The 16,195-nt window shown below is 37.5% G+C and overlaps 1 pseudogene; it reads right to left on the bottom strand.

Annotated features, from left to right (window-relative positions):
* Positions 1-7,230: 7,230 nt before the first annotated feature.
* The window catches only part of LOC129654244 (craniofacial development protein 2-like), a 72,671-nt pseudogene continuing 63,706 nt past the window's right edge, over positions 7,231-16,195 (bottom strand).

Below are 16,195 nucleotides of genomic sequence, written 5' to 3'. Positions count from 1 at the left end.
AGAATTGTTTATTATTGGTTATATAGCAGCATTATTCTTACTTATAACATTATTAACTATAAATAAGATCTAAAATACATTTAAAAATAAACTCATTCTATGAGGCCACCATCACCCTAATACCAAAACCTGACAAAGATCCCACAAAAAAAGAAAACTACAGGCCAATATCACTGATGAACATAGATGCAAAAATCCTTAACAAAATTCTAGCAATCAGAATCCAACAACACATTAAAAAGATCATACACCATGACCAAGTGGGCTTTATCCCAGGGATGCAAGGATTCTTCAATATTCGCAAATCAATCAATGTAATACACCACATTAACAAATTGAAAAATAAAAACCATATGATTATCTCAATAGATGCAGAGAAAGCCTTTGACAAAATTCAACATCCATTTATGATCAAAACTCTCCAGAAAGCAGGAATAGAAGGAACATACCTCAACATAATCAAAGCTATATATGACAAACCCACAGCAAACATTATCCTCAATGGTGAAAAATTGAAAGCATTTCCTCTAAAGTCAGGAACAAGACAAGGGTGCCCACTTTCACCATTACTATTCAACATAGTTTTGGAAGTTTTGGCCACAGCAATCAGAACAGAAAAAGAAATAAAAGGAATCCAAATTGGAAAAGAAGAAGTAAAGCTCTCACTGTTTGCAGATGACATGATCCTCTACATAGAAAACCCTAAAGACTCCACCAGAAAATTACTAGAACTAATCAATGACTATAGTAAAGTTGCAGGATATAAAATCAACACACAGAAATCCCTTGCATTCCTATACACTAATAATGAGAAAACAGAAAGAGAAATTAAGGAAACAATTCCATTCACCATTGCAACGGAAAGAATAAAATACTTAGGAATATATCTACCTAAAGAAACTAAAGACCTATATATAGAAAACTATAAAACACTGGTGAAAGAAATCAAAGAGGACACTAATAGATGGAGAAATATACCATGTTCATGGATCGGAAGAATCAATATAGTGAAAATGAGTATACTACCCAAAGCAATTTATAGATTCAATGCAATCCCTATCAAGCTACCAACAGCATTCTTCACAGAGCTAGAACAAATAATTTCACAATTTGTATGGAAATACAAAAAACCTTGAATAGCCAAAGTGATCTTGAGAAAGAAGAATGGAACTGGAGGAATCAACCTACCTGACTTCAGGCTCTACTACAAAGCCACAGTTATCAAGACAGTATGGTACTGGCACAAAGACAGAAATATAGATCAATGGAACAAAATAGAAAGCCCAGAGATAAATCCACGCACATACGGACACCTTATCTTTGACAAAGGAGGAAAGAATATACAATGGATTAAAGACAATCTCTTTAACAAGTGGTGCTGGGAAATCTGGTCAACCACTTGTAAAAGAATGAAACTAGAACACTTTCTAACACCATACACAAAAATAAACTCAAAATGGATTAAAGATCTAAACGTAAGACCAGAAACTATAAAACTCCTAGAGGAGAACATAGGCAAAACACTCTCTGACTTACATCACAGCAGGATCCTCTATGACCCACCTCCCAGAATATTGGAAATAAAAGCAAAAATAAACAAATGGGACCTAATTAACCTTAAAAGCTTCTGCACATCAAAGGAAACTATTAGCAAGGTGAAAAGACAACCTTCAGAATGGGAGAAGATAATAGCAAATGAAGCAACTGACAAACAACTAATCTCGAGAATATACAAGCAACTCCTACAGCTCAACTCCAGAAAAATAAATGACCCAATCAAAAAATGGGCCAAAGAACTAAATAGACATTTCTCCAAAGAAGACATACAGATGGCTAGCAAACACATGAAAAGATGCTCAACATCACTCATTATCAGAGAAATGCAAATCAAAACCACTATGAGGTACCATTTCACACCAGTCAGAATGGCTGCAATCCAAAAGTCTACAAGTAATAAGTGCTGGAGAGGGTGTGGAGAAAAGGGAACCCTCTTACACTGTTGGTGGGAATGCAAACTAGTCCAGCCACTATGGAGAACAGTGTGGAGATTCCTTAAAAAACTGGAAATAGACCTGCCTTATGATCCAGCAATCCCACTGCTGGGCATACACACTGAGGAAACCAGAAGGGAAAGAGACACGTGTACCCCAATGTTCATCGCAGCACTGTTTATAATAGCCAGGACATGGAAGCAACCTAGATGTCCATCAGCAGATGAATGGATAAGAAAGCAGTGGTACATATACACAATGGAGTATTATTCAGCCATTAAAAAGAATACATTTGAATCAGTTCTAATGAGGTGGATGAAACTGGAGCCTATTATACAGAGTGAAGTAAGCCAGAAAGAAAAACACCAATACAGTATACTAACACATATATATGGAATTTAGAAAGATTGTAACAATAACCCCGTGTATGAGACAGCAAAAGAGACACTGATGTATAGAACGGTCTTATGGACTCTGTGAGAGAGGGAGAGGGTGGGAAGATTTGGGAGAATGGCATTGAAACATGTAAAATATCATGTATGAAATGAGTTGCCAGTCCAGGTTCGATGCACAATACTGGATGGTTGGGGCTGGTGCACTGGGATGACCCAGAGGGATGGAATGGGGAGGGAGGAGGGTTCAGGATGGGGAACACATGTATACCTGTGGCGGATTCATTTTGATATTTGGCAAAACTAATATAGTTATGTAAAGTTTAAAAATAAAATTAAATTAAAAATTAAAAAAAAAAATAAGATCTCCAAAATGATACCTCTTCACAGATATACAAGGAAATTTAAACACCCTTTTACAGAAGACAAAGTAGAGATAGATATTTGAATTTGTAATTTAGTGAGCTAATCATGAATAAAAAAAGGGCTAACTCTTCTTCCATATTTTCCTGTGGATTCTAAATATATTTAAGTTGTCTACAATTCTCAAAGCCAATATATTCTCTACTGAGAAAACCAGCTGGGAAGCAGTAAATCGTTGCCAAATTAATTTATTTGTATTTATCCTTGGCCTTGTAAAAACTGAATCATCAATGAATGAATGAAAGAATGAACTGTAAACAAATAGATGCATAAGTTATTACTTGGATCCAGTTTGAGGTTCTGGTGGAGTCATCAACACACACACAGAAGCACCCACGGTGTCCTGGGTCAACCCTTAGCTATTCCCTTTGGGGGCTGTGACTCCACATTCTCCTAAGTGACTCACATCTTAAAACTGAGAAGTGCTGCTCCTGAGAATAGGTCCTAACCACGAAGAACTGAAGTGGCACAGCCTCCCTTTTAAATAGCATATGTCATATAGAAAAAAAATGTGTGATAGTTTAGCATGTATAATTATATCAGCTGAGACAAAATATTTTTTAAAAGAAAATCTGACTTAACAGGGGAAGTAAAAGAGGACTTTTAAATAATCATGGACTCTTTTTTTCTGACTACTATTCCTAGCCCAAATGTCTGTTTTACCATATGTTTGCAGATCTTAATTTTAATTTTTTTAGACTGTAAATTCACCAAATGGTATACAGTTATCACAAGTTCACATCATTTAATACATGAAAGAAAATTTTCATTAAAAAAGAGTACTTTCTGTTTCAAATTTTCCAATTAGAAAGAGTCAAGATTCTACAACGCGGTTTTTCTTTTCTTTCTTTTCTTTTTTTTTTTTTTTTTTTTTTGACAAACACCATTAATCCAAATTCTGAAGTAAGAGGAGAAAAAAATGGAATTTTTATTTTATAAAAAAAGCTAGAGTTTGTTATGACATTTAAGTGCCTCTGAATAACTAAATAAATGACCTGTATGAAGTAAAACATCCATTCTTTCAAACTGAATTTTTTTTTGTTTGACCTTGAGCTGACAGTCATATCAATTTTCAAACTTTATCAAGTAGAATGCTATTGGTCTTAGACACTATTTAAAATCACAAAAACTTTCCTCCAGGTGATGGGAGAAATAGCATTTCTAGTAAACAGATATTAACCCTTTACCTAATGAGATTAATTTGTTTCTCTTGGGTTTCATATCTATCCAGAACGATATCTTTTCAGAGGATTTCTGCTTTATCAGAGATGGCAGACAAACATTTAATCACCCCCTCACCTCTGTTCCTTTCTGCTGACCTGTTTCCTAAGAGGGAAGATGTGGTTGCTGAGCAACAGACTACTCTGAAGAGCACACAGCAGTCCACCTCCTTCACTTGGTAAAAGGCAGGCTGTGCAAAGCTAACCTAACCAAGGCTTGGACACCAGGAAGGGGACTGGGTTGGGTCTCCTTTCCCAGCAATGACAGCATTGTAGTCAGTTGTGGAGTCCAGCAGCCATATAATTGCACAGCTGCAAAATATCAAATTCCTTTGTAAGAAGTTACTAAATTAGAGTGAACTAAATGTTCAAGTACTAAAAATAACCAGCCTAAGTCTCAGAACATGTAATAAATCAAAAAGTTTAGTTTCAAGACAATGACTTCTGTTTTCTCATGTGGGTTAGATCAGAAAGCAGAACAATATCTTATTTATGCAATTTATTTACTTATTAATCTATCTATGTGTCTGTCTAACTTATTTATATTGGATGGGATATTTGACATATTAATAAATACACGTAATTAATTTCACCTAAAGGCTATTCATTAGATTTTTCCCTGACTTCGACCGTACCGTCCTGTATTTAAATAGTTGATTTTAAATTGAAAATTCACTTAGTGTTCCAGAAATTAAGATATTTCTTGTTGCTTTCTGTGAACAAGAGTGGCCAAGTCTGAATAATCTCTAAATCGTTTAAATTTCAGCATATTTCTGTCATCAGACGTGAGTTCCCAAGTCTTCAGTAAATTTGCTGCTCTGTCCAAACTTTTAAGCAAATCAATAAGACTCAATAAACTTGATTTTTGCTCTATTTCAGGACTAAAATGAGGCACAATTTCATAAAAGATATGTTTAGTCTCTTTATTGAAAGTAAAAACTCTGAGGAAAACCTTAAATCAGCTAAACATCAATAATGTTTTAAAAAGTTATGAGAACCTTGCAAAAGTGCTATACATTTCCCCCAAATAATGCCCTTTGTAGCAACATGGATGGAGCTAGAAATCATCATGCTAAGTGAAGTGAACAGAAGACAGGTAACTCTCATATGACATATAGCTTATATGTGGATTCCTAAAAATATGATCCAAATTAAATTATTTACAAAAATAGAAACAGACTCACAGACATACAAAACAAATTATGGTTAACAAAGGTGTGGAGAGATATATTAGTAGTTTGAGATTTACAGATCAGATCAGGTCAGATCAGTCGCTCAGTCGTATCTGACTCTTTGCGACCCCATGAATCGCAGCACACTAGGCCTCCCGGTCCATCACCAACTCCCGGAGTTCACTCAGACTCACGTCCATCGAGTCAGCAATGCCATCCAGCCATCTCATCCTCTGTCGTCCCCTTCTCCTCTTGCCACCAATCCCTCCCAGCATCAGAGTCTTTTCCAATGAGTCAACTCTTCACAGGAGGTGGCCAAAGTACTGGAGTTTCAGCTTTAGCATCATTCCTTCCAAAGAAATCCCAGGGCTGATCTCCTTCAGAATGGACTGGTGGGATCTCCTTGCAGTCCAAGGGACTCTCAAGAGTCTTCTCCAACACCACAGTTCAAAAGCATCAATTCTTCAGCACTCAGCCTTCTTCACAGTCCAACTCTCACATCCATACATGACCACAGGAAAAACCATAGCCCTGACCAGACGAACCTTTGTTGGCAAAGTAATGTCTCTGCTTTTCAATATGCTATCTAGGTTGGTCATAACTTTCCTACCAAGGAGTAAGTGCCTTTTAATTTCATGGCTGCAGTCACCATCTGCAGTGATTTTGGAGCCCAGAAAAATAAAGTCTGACACTGTTTCCACTGTTTCCCCATCTATATCCCATGAAATGATGGGACCGGATGCCATGATCTTTGTTTTCTGAATGTTGAGCTTTAAGCCAACTTTTTCACTCTCCTCTTTCACTTTCATCAAGAGGCTTTTGAGTTCCTCTTCACTTTCTGCCATAAGGGTGGTGTCATCTGCATATCTGAGGTTATTGAGATTTCTCCCGGCAATCTTGATTCCAGCTTGTGTTTCTTCCAGTCCAGCGTTTCTCATGATGTACTCTGCATATAAGTTAAATAAACAGGGTGACAATATACAGCCTTGACGAGCTCCTTTTCCTATTTGGAACCAGTCTGTTGTTCCATGTCCAGTTCTAACTGTTGCTTCCTGACCTGCATACAAATTTCTCAAGAGGCAGATCAGGTGGTCTGGTATTCCCATCTCTTTCAGAATTTTCCACAGTTGATTGTGATCCACACAGTCAAAGGCTTTGGCATAGTCAATAAAGCAGAAATAGATGTTTTTCTGGAACTCTCTTGCTTTTTCCATGATCCAGCAGATGTTGGCAATTTGATCTCTGGTTCCTCTGCCTTTTCTAAAACCAGCTGGAACATCAGGAAGTTCAGGGTTCACATATTGCTGAAGCCTGGCTTGGAGAATTTTGAGCACTACTTTACTAGCGTGTGAGATGAGTGCAATTGTGCGGTAGTTTGAGCATTCTTTGGCATTGCCTTTCTTTGGGATTGGAATGAAAACTGACCTTTTCTAGTCCTGTGGCCACTGCTGAGTTTTCCAAATTTGCTGGCATACTGAGTGCAGCACTTTCACAGCATCATCTTTCAGGATTTGGAATAGCTCTACTGGAATTCCATCACCTCCACTAGCTTTGTTCGTAGTGATGCTTTCTAAGGCCCACTTGACTTCATATTCCAGGATGTCTAGCTCTAGGTCCATGATCACACCATCCTGATTATCTGGGTCGTGAAGATCTTTTTTGTACAGTTCTTCTGTGTATTCTTGCTATCTCTTCTTAATATCTTCTGCTTCTGTTAGGTCCATACCATTTCTGTCCTTTATCGAGCCCATCTTTGCACGAAATGTTCCTTTGGTATCTCTGATTTTCTTGAAGAGATCCCTAGACTTTCCCATTCTGTTGTTTTCCTCTATTTCTTTGCATTGATCGCTGAAGAAGGCTTTCTTATCTCTTCTTGCTGTTCTTTGGAACTCTGCATTCAGATGCATATATCTTTCCTTTGTTCCTTTGCTTTTCGCTTCTCTTCTTTTCACAGCTATTTGTAAGGCCTCCCCAGCCATTTTGCTTTTTTGCAATTCTTTTCCATGGGGATGGTCTTGATCCCTGTCTCCTGTACAATGTCACGAACCTCATTCCATAGTTCATCAGGCACTCTATCTATCAGATCTAGGCCTTTAAATCTATTTCTCACTTCCACTGTATAATCATAAGGGATTTGATTTAGGTCATACCTGAATGGTCTAGTGGTTTTCCCTACTTTCTTCAATTTAAGTCTGAATTTGGCAATAAGGAGTTCATGGTCTGAGCCACAGTCAGTTCCCGGTCTTTTTTTTGTTGACTGTATAGAGCTCTCCATCTTTGGCTACAAAGAATATAATCAATCTGATTTCAGTGTTGACCATCTGGTGATATCCATGTGTAGAGTCTTCTCTTGTGTTGTTGGAAGAGGGTGTTTGTTATGACCATTGCATTTTCTTGGCAAAACTCTATTAGTCTTTGCCCTGCTTCATTCTGTATTCCAAGGCCAAATTTGCCTGTTACTCCAGGTGTTTCTTGACTTCCTACTTTTGCATTCCAGTCCCCTATAATGAAAAGGACATCTTTTTTGGGTGTTAGTTCTAAAAGGTCTTATTGATCTTCATAGAACTATTCAACTTCAGCTTCTTCAGCATTACTGGTTGGGGCATAGACTTGGATTACTGTGGTATTGAATGGTTTGCCTTGGAAACGAACAGAGATCATTCTGTCGTTTTTGAGATTGCATCCAAGTACTGTATTTTGGACTCTTTTGTTGACCATGACGGCCACTCCATTTCTTCTGAGGGATTCCTGCCCGAAGTAGTAGATATAATGGTCATCTGAGTTAAATTCACCCATTTCAGTCCATTTCAGTTCGCTGATTCCTAGAATGTCGACATTCACTCTTGTCATCTCTTGTTTGACCACTTCCAATTTGCCTTGATTCATGGACCTGACATTCCAGGTTTCAGATACATACTACTATATATGGAGAAGGCAATGGCACCCCACTCCAGTACTCTTGCCTGGAAAATCCCATGGATGGAGGAGCCTGGTAGGCTGCAGACCAGGCGGTCGCTGAGAGTCGGGCACGACTGAGCGACTTCACTTTCACTTTTCACTTTCATGCACTGGAGAAGGAAATGGCAACCCACTCCAGTGTTCTTGCCTGGAGAATTCCAGGGACAGAGGAGCCTGGTGGGCTGCCATCTGTGGGGTTGCACGGAGTCGGACATGAGTGAAGCGACTTAGCAGCAGCAGCAGCAGCACTACTATATATAAAACTGAAAAATAACAAAGACCTGCTGTAGAGCACAGGGAATTAACCCTATTCAGTATTATAATAACTTACAATGGAAAGAATGTGAAAAAGAATATATGTATATACAACTGAGTCACTTTACTGCACACCTGAAACTAATACAACACTGTAAATGAACTACACTTCAATAAAAATATAAATAAATAAAAACAAAAAAATCCAAAAATAAAAGTGCTCTATTAAAGTAACTAAAAGGATGAATTCTTTCCACTAATATTTACTGAAGAACAAAGCAGTCCTCTAAATCCCTGGATTCAACTTTGTTAGAAGCAGCCACAGTCTGGCACATAGTCTTTTAAAGCTGATGAACATACACCTATTTTTTAAAAACCTGTGTACCTATTATGCTTCCTGCACTGTTTAGGTGCTGAGGATATAGCAGTAGACAGATATAATCTTAACTCTCGGGAACTCACAACTGCAGCTGGACGATGCAAACAATGAGCGAAGACACTCATCTGTTAGCTGGTGAACAGTGCCATGAAAATAAAGAAGGAAGGAAGGAAGCAAAGTAAAAGGTGATAGTGACAGACGGGTGACAGTGCAGGTGGAGAAGAGGGACTGGTTTACAAAGGTGATGCTCACTGCTATTAAGTAAAAAGTTTGACTCCACCTTTGATGACTCATCACGGATGGCGGTTAGGCCCTGGTTCTCCCCCTCTTCACCCTACCCCACATCTGGGCAACCAATAAGAAAGCTTGTTCTCTCCATCATTTAGGTCTCCATCAGTTTAGAGTCCAAACTTGTGAGCCCCCACCCTGCCTGGGAACTCTCACCTCACCTACCCTCTAACCTCAAGAAAAATCAAAGCCATGTGCCTCCCCCAGCACCCAAGCCACTTGCAGATCCCCTTGGCGGCCTGCCCTGCATCCCCCAGAGATCCTCTTTATATGAGTGGCACACCTCTTCACACCCTTGCAGTGTATGTGTGGTCTCATCAGTCTCGACATTCAGACCAGACTTTGGGTGGGGTGGTGAACCCCACCCTCCTCAGGGCAACAGTACAGCAATGACATGGAGCTTCCAGTGAGCTCAAGGAATTTACAACCTTCAGAGAAACAACTGGACCACTGTACATGAATGATCCCATCATTAACTGTTTAGTAGTTACTAGTGAGACTTTGTGAAAAGTGAAAGTATTAGTCATGTCTGAATCTTTGCGACCCCACGGGTTGTAGCCCACCAGGCTCCCCTGATTGGTGGAATTCTCCAAGCAAGAATACTGAAGTGGTGTGCCATTCCCCTCTCCAGGGGATCTTCCCGACCCAGGGATCAAATAGTTACCCAAAGAGTACCATTAAACCAAAAGGACACACATAGAAAGGTCTAGAAGCTCAACTGAGAACAGATAGTGTGTCATAAATTCTACCTACATCTTCACATTTGTTGTAATTTCCTGTAAGCCTGTTAAAGTTTTTGTAAAATAATACTAAGTAAATAAATAAATGTACTGGCTTATTCAAACAAAACATTCATATGACTATTCACCCCAGTGACAAGAGATTCCTGAGGCAAGAGCACAAAATTGCAAACATTTATTCCAGATGCAAACATCTTGCTCTAATCTAGGTGCTAATCTACCTTTAGGGCTTCCGCAAGTTTGATCCCAGGGTCAGGAAGATCCTCTGGAGAAGGGCATGGCAACCCACCCCAGTATTTTTGCCTGGAGAATCCCATGGACAGAGAAGACTGCAGGCTACAATCCCTGGGGTGGCAAAGAGTCAGACACTACCGAAGCGACCCAGCATGCGCACAATCTACCTTTAGCTTTGCCCTATGAAGGGTGTAAATCCCCACATTCTTGAGAAGGCCCAATGCCCCTTCCACTCCAAGTGCAAAGTGGTGTGCAGGAGCAGTGGGACTGAGATTTCAGGAAGAAGATGGGAACTGGAGATTGGGGAGGGTGAGCAGGGGACCCAGGAGCATCGCTGCTCCAGGAACAGGTGGCCATTCCATCCATGGACACTCTTGGGGACAGAGCAAATATTTGAAACCTCAGTTCCCAAGTCTAAACATCAAGAGTATTTCCTGAGTAATTTCACATTATATAAAACAAATTGACCTCTTTATTTCTAGAAGCTGCAAATTGCAGCTATTTCAAGAGAAGACATATAGGTGAATAGTTTGGCCTGAGGTAAGCATTTCATGCATTTTGTTAAAGCAAAATCAAAGTCTAAAATAAGAAATAATAGGAGAGAGAAGTGTGGCAGAGCCACTGGGACTTGCCCCTGATCCCTCATGTAATTGAACAGCCTGGATAAAAACCCAACCCCATATTACCTATCCTACCACAACTGTCTAGGCACCTTTCAAAACAAAATGAATATTTCCTAATATTACTTCACCTTTTTCTGCCACTGCTATTCTGATTTAACACTTTCAGTATTTTTCAGGCATCTTACCTGTATCCAGAGCTTTCTTAACTTCAGAACAAACTCTCAGCATTATGGTGTTCTAAAGAGGTTTGAATACTGAAAAGACTTATACCCCAAACCATAACTATTTTAACATACAATAATTGCAAAAACAGGAATCCAGTAAAAAAAAATTATGTTTACCTGCTTGGTTTCACAAGATAAGGGTGAATTTATTTGTTTTTTTTTCCTCCCATATTCAGAGTAAAAAGTAACTCCCCAATTATATCAATTCCAAAATAGTCTTAAAGAATCTAGAGACAGGACTTCCCTGGTGGGCCAGTGGTTAAGAATCAGCCTGCCAATGCAGGGGACACAGGTTGATCCCTGGCTGGGGAAGATCCCACACGTCATGTACAACCACTACTGAAGCCTGAGTGCCTGGAGCCTATGCTCTGCAACAGGAGAAGACACTGCAACGAGAAGCCTGCACAGCCATAACTAGGGAGTAGCCCCCATTTGCCGCAACTAGAGAAAAGGCACACAGCAACAAGTATTCTGCCCAGCCAAAAATAAGTAAACAAATGAATATTAAAAAAAAAACAGCCTAGAGACAGAGCATACTTTGGGTTTCAGTTTTTTACTATGTGACCTGAAACTAAGAAAAAGTTTCAGATTATGAACTCAGAATTTCTTATTTGAATCAAGACAGGCTCTTATATCACTTCAAACTCCATTCATTTTGTTCTTTTTTTTTTTTTCTGGTCCAAGCAAGAAGAAAACAACACAGTTTAAAAAAAATTAGTTTAAAATATGAAGTCGCATCAAGGAAAAACTACATGAAATCTCCCTCTTTCCTTTATCAGACTTGCTTAAATAACTGGAAGTACAAGGCAATTAAAAATCTAAATTGGAATGTTGACATCATGGGGAATTATCTCCTCTGTAGTGAAGCTGCTAAGATGCTTTGTCTTATCGTTCCATTTTAAAATCTGAAAATCCTGATGTGGGCTCTTATTTTTCACAATGCCTTTTTTATTGACTATTACTGTGCCTTTCAAAGAAATAATTAGAATACAGTGTTAAAACTTTAATGCTGCTGCTGCTGCTAAGTCGCTTCAGTCGTGTCCAACTCTGTGCGACCCCATAGACGGCAGCCTACCAGGCTCCTCCGTCCCTGGGATTCTCCAGGCAAGAGTACTGGAGTGGGTTGCCATTTCCTTCTCCAATGCATGAAAAGTGAAAGTGAAGTCGCTCCATCTTGTCCGACTCCTAGCGACCCCATGGACTGTAGCCCACCAGGCTCCTCTGTCCATGAGATTTTCCAGGCAAGAGTACTGGAGTGGGTTGTATGTCACTGTTATTTTGACCTTATGGAAAAGCTTGAATTTTTTTGCTTTCTTTGTTTCATATAAATATTATTCTCAACAGTGTGTAGTCTATTACTGTATTATATAATCTCTCAAGAAATTTGTGGGGAAATTTTTAATTTGGGGAGAAATAAAAGATATGAATAAGAATATTAAAGTAAGCAAGTACTTTCAGAGTTAAGACTGGAAATTAGCCTCATGGTAGTTCTCAGTACAACTCCCTAGTCTTCTGAGCTTCATCTCCAGCTGAGCACCTGAGTCATCAGTAAACATGGAATAAATTATCATGAAGTTAGTCATATCTGTGAAGTGATACATATAAATGTTTCTATAAAACTGTGAATACAAATAAAAGAACAATAATTATTACTCTGACTTCTACTACTACTGCTATTACAAACTCTATCAATTGTCTAATAATTTACTCATCAGATGAGTTCTGGTCTGTTTGTATAAGACTGTCAAATACCACTCTGAACAGAGTCTTTACAACAGAAAGCTCCCATAGTACCTACATGATACAGACACACCTATAGTGACATTCTCCATTTGGTTTTCAGTAATCATCTCAAGCAACTCTTACACACATTATATTATGACAACACATTAAATTATGCCAACAACATAAACAATGATCACAAATGACACACGAGAGGAAGATGTAGCACAAACGAGCACTCATATCTGGGTGACCATCTCTTTCCAGCCAGGATGAATTGCTGAGCACAGGGGTCAATGAATGAAGTATAGAAAACTCAGTCAACGGGGAGTTTAGGCCAACAAGGCTTCAAGGAATAGATCCTGCTCCTGTGATCAGTCATTGTGCTGAATTCCCACAAATTTCCTTTACCTCACATTTCATTAGAATGTATTCTAAGAATAAAGTGAGATCACTACATAACGTTGTGAGACTTGTTAAATAATTTAACATCTTGAGACACACACGTTCTTCACACGATCAGGTGTTACTACTAAGGAAGTTGACTAAGTAGAATGCTGCACCGTAAGACCATGAGCTGCAAGCAAATTGAGATCAAGAGGGTTTTCCTATAATATAAAAATCCTTCAAGGAGAAATTCAGAATTATATTTTTAAAATTCTCTCTCTCTTTCTTTAAGCTAAAGAACCATAACAACAAATCTGAACTTGAAAGAAAATAAATTTTTCAGTAGCAGTTTATCAGTGTAAGGCTTCATCAGAGTGTGTAGGCACAGAACATCCATGATCATCCATGATCCATGTACACCCTGCTTATTTAAAACAGATAACCAACGAGGACCTACTTTACAGCACAGGAAACTCTGCTCAGTATTCTATAGTAATCTAAATGGGAAAAGAATGTATACATGAATAGGTAATAACTGAATCACTTTGCTGTAGGCCTGCAACTAACACATCGCAATCAACTCCAATATAAAATAAATTTTTTTTTAAAGTTGTCATCTTTCACAGATGGCCAAAGACACATGGAAAAGAGGCTCAATATGCTAATCATCAGGGAAATGCAAATCAAAACCACAATGAGTTATCACCTCACACTTGTCAGAATGGGTATTATCAAAAAGAATACAAATAAACAAATGCTGATGAGGATATGGTGAAAAAGAAACATTCATATGCTGTTGGTGGGAATGTAAATCAGTACAGTCACTCTGGAAAACAGTATGGGGATTTTTCAAAAGACTAAAAATAAGAACTACCATATGACCAGCAATTCTACTTCTGGGTATATATCATAAAAAAACAACCCACTAACTCAAAAACATACAATGTTAATAGCAGCATTATTTACAATTGCTAAAATATGGAAGCAACCTAAGTATACAGCAACAGATGTACAATGGAATACTGCTCAGCCATAAAAAATAATGGTATTTTGCCAATTGTGGCAACCTGGATGAACTTGGAGGGCATTATGCTAACTGAAATAAGTTGACAGAGAAATACTAATACTATATAATATCACTTACATGTAGAATCTAAAAAAAATACAACGGATTACTGTATAAAACAAAAAAGAAGCAGACTCACAGATACAGAGAACAAAGTAGTGGTTACCAGTGGGGAGAAGGAAGAGGTAGAGACGAAAAAGAGGTTGTTATGAGATTATGTGAATCATGTGTGTGATGCTTTTGAAAATTGTAAAGCACTACAGAATTTAAATAATCTTTTATTCAATTAAAAAATAAAAAGATATATCAAAAAAGTTACTTGTCTTTCAAGCATGATCACATTCAGAATTCAACACTTATTAAGCAGTCATTTAAAACTACTTTTGGAAATTAAAGTAGCATATAACTTCCCAAGTCATCATATCTTTCACTCTAATACCTATTTTATTTTAAACAGTTTAGAATATTACTGTGTCTTAGCCTTCAGAGTTTGAGTAGCATATGATAGAAAAATGAGCCATCTATAAATGTATTCAACTCTAACAAGCCATACCAATTCCCCCTCAGACACACCAAAATTTTTCATACCTGCATATACAAAAAAGAAACAGGATGTCACTAATGAAATATCTATCTACCACTCTTAAGTTATTTTTCATGCTACCCTCCAAACACACACATGCAAATACACAAATTAGGATGTCAGAAAATACAATATTTTTTAATGTGAAAAACCAGCATCCTTGTTAATACTAAAACCATTTTCCCAGACCTTTTAGAATTCCTCCAGGACAATTTTGACAGAGATGTAATCTTAATGACATAAACAAAGTTGTTGCTCAATAGTTCATTTCATAAAACCAGAGGGAAAAACCGAGCAGCTGTACAACAGTAAATCACTCCTTGGATCTTAAGTACTCCTCATGGTAACGAGCCAGGCCATTCTTCAAGAGTGCGTAGTTTCCTTAGAGAGATACTAATTTTAATTTTACTAGCTTGGCTATTCTTTCTTTATAAGTCTGCAGGTTTCTCAGAAAGATACAAATTTTAATTGCAGATATATGGAGAAAGAAAAAATGTGCATATTTATTCAGATTCTTGAAAGACTTATAAAACCTTTTCAACATAGGCTCTCTTAATTCAAAATTTATGGAAACCTAGATAGAGAATGAACTGAAATTCATCCTTAATCTGGGAAGAAGAAAACAATAATGAAATGTGAATAAAAGAAATTTAACCAATTGATGGATTCAAATTTTTTTCACAGCTGTTTTATATTTTATATTCAATGCATTTCATGTGATATTAATAGCAATACTAATTCACATGTTAATACCATACCTAGAAATTAATAGCTGTTCTTCACATACCAAAACTGTGATGTGTTTGAGTTATAAAGTAAACATGAAATAATATTCCTGTCTCAATGTTTATAGCATGCATATCACAATACTCATGCATCACTGTGGTATTTTTAAATTTTTCTAACAAAATTTTCTGTTATTTCTTGATATTTTGTTTATTACTTCTTGAGGTAGAAACTAATTCTTTGTGCATACATTCCACAACACCTACAATGAGTAAATGCTCATTGATTTAAACTTTTCCTTAAATTTTATTAAAATATGTGATAATCATAATGTATTTTTAGAATTATTATTTAATTTTAATTATATTCTTAGTTGCAATGTTATGGATCTAGAGTAATTCCTGGTTTTTTCTAGGTGTGTTAAGTCACTTCAGTCATGTCCGTCTCTTTGTGACACTATGGACTGTAGTCCACCAAGTTCCTCTGTCCATGTGGTTTTTCAGACAAGAATACTGGAGTGGGTTGCCATTTCCTACTCCAGAGGATCTTCCTAACTCAGGGATCCAACCTGAGTCTCCTACATCTCCTGCATTGGCAGGCAGATTCTTTACCACTGCACCATGTGGGAAACCTATTAATGTTACCTAAGAATGATTCATAGAGTCAGATGTTCATATGTAAATAAATCCTGCAAAAAATATTTGAAGTTTTCTAAAAACTAAAATACATCTTTCTACATAGTTATATGCCTCTATAATAAATAAATATTACAACATTTGAGCAATTATTATATATAATATTAAAATGAATTA

Source organism: Bubalus kerabau, chromosome 5, assembly GCF_029407905.1.
Source record: "Bubalus kerabau isolate K-KA32 ecotype Philippines breed swamp buffalo chromosome 5, PCC_UOA_SB_1v2, whole genome shotgun sequence".
In the NCBI taxonomy this organism is placed as follows: domain Eukaryota; kingdom Metazoa; phylum Chordata; class Mammalia; order Artiodactyla; family Bovidae; genus Bubalus; species Bubalus kerabau.
The sequence above is the reverse complement of the archived record's forward strand: the minus strand, read 5'-3'. Positions and strand labels throughout refer to the sequence as shown.